Source organism: Phyllobates terribilis, unplaced genomic scaffold (assembly GCF_046119375.1).
Source record: "Phyllobates terribilis strain yellow unplaced genomic scaffold, ASM4611937v1 Scaffold_5__5_contigs__length_657084704, whole genome shotgun sequence".
Classification (NCBI taxonomy): Eukaryota; Metazoa; Chordata; class Amphibia; order Anura; family Dendrobatidae; genus Phyllobates; species Phyllobates terribilis.
This window is the reverse complement of record NW_027362765.1, coordinates 238,076,942-238,078,166: the sequence shown is the minus strand read 5'-3', so window position 1 is coordinate 238,078,166 and position 1,225 is coordinate 238,076,942. Positions and strand designations below refer to the sequence as shown.

At 47.7% G+C, this 1,225-nt stretch overlaps 1 non-coding gene across 1 annotated transcript; it reads right to left on the bottom strand.

The window, feature by feature from the left end:
* Positions 1 to 296: 296 nt before the first annotated feature.
* On the bottom strand, positions 297 to 369 carry TRNAK-CUU (transfer RNA lysine (anticodon CUU)). The gene has a single exon. It is a non-coding gene; the product is annotated as a tRNA-Lys (tRNA).
* Between the last annotated feature and the right edge of the window lie 856 nt (positions 370 to 1,225).

Sequence of the window (1,225 nt, the reverse complement as noted above, 5' to 3'; positions counted from 1 at the left end):
TGCCTGCCACGCGGGAGGCCTGGGTTTGATTCCTGGCCAATGCAGCACAGCTCTTTTTCTCATTTGCTGACCATTGCAGCGCATCTCTTCCTTAATTGACTTTGCAAACACTTGCGAAAACATTGGGCACTTGCTGCTTTTCTTTCGCTTCCCATTCTTTTGGGCCTTCCCTGCCCTTTATCCTGCGGGGTTATGCTGTTTGTCATGTTTTGTAGCAAGCAGAAGGGGGCAGTTCGTAAGGAGTTATCTGGGTTGACAGTGGTTAGCATAAGTAGCAAAAGGCAGCAATAAGCAACCACCCAACGTGGGGCTCGAACCCACGACCATAAGATAAAGAGTCTCATGCTCTACCAACTGAGCTAGCCGGGCTGCAGACACACACTCATGCACCGCACCCCACCGCACCGCACCGAACCGCACCGCACCGCACCGCAAGAGCTTCATGTGGTCAGATCGGGCGATGGTGGCCGTCTGATCCTGGGACCTGGATCTGGCAGGCACCACTGACATGAAGGACTCATCCAAGCATTGGTGGTTCAGTGGTAGAATTCTCGCCTGCCACGCAGGAGGCACGGGTTTGATTCCCCGCCAATGCAGCACAGCTCCTTCTCTCATTTGCTGACCATTGCAGCGCATTTCTTCCCTCATTGACTTTGCAGACACTTGCAAAAACATTGGGCACTTGCTGCTTTTCTTTCGCTTCCCATCCTTTTGGGCCTTCCCTGCCCTTTATCCTGCGGGGCTATTCTGTTTGTCATGTTTTGTAGCAAGCAGTAGGGGGCAGTTCGTAAGGGGTTATCTGGGTTGACAGTGGTTAGCATAAGTAGTAGTGTTGAGCGATACCTTCCGATATCGGGAAATATCGGATCGGATTGGATCGGACCGATACCGAAAAAGTATCGGATATCGCCGATTCCGATACCGGAAACCAATGCAAGTCAATGGGACAGAAATATCGGAATGAAAATAAACCCTTTCTTTCCTTGTAGGTTAATTCTACATGAAGGAAAACAACTAAGAATAATGTAGAATGTATTGGGGGAGGTGGGGGAGACAATAAAGGCATAGAGGTTTAGCCCAATCAAATGGAATAGCAGGAATTAATATTTTTTTTAAGACGTTCTGAGTTACGGAAATATTGACTATGTTAAGTATTTTTATATTTTGTCAGATATTTATGTTTCACTACTTCCATGCTCTTCACCTTCTTTTTTACTTCTCCCAC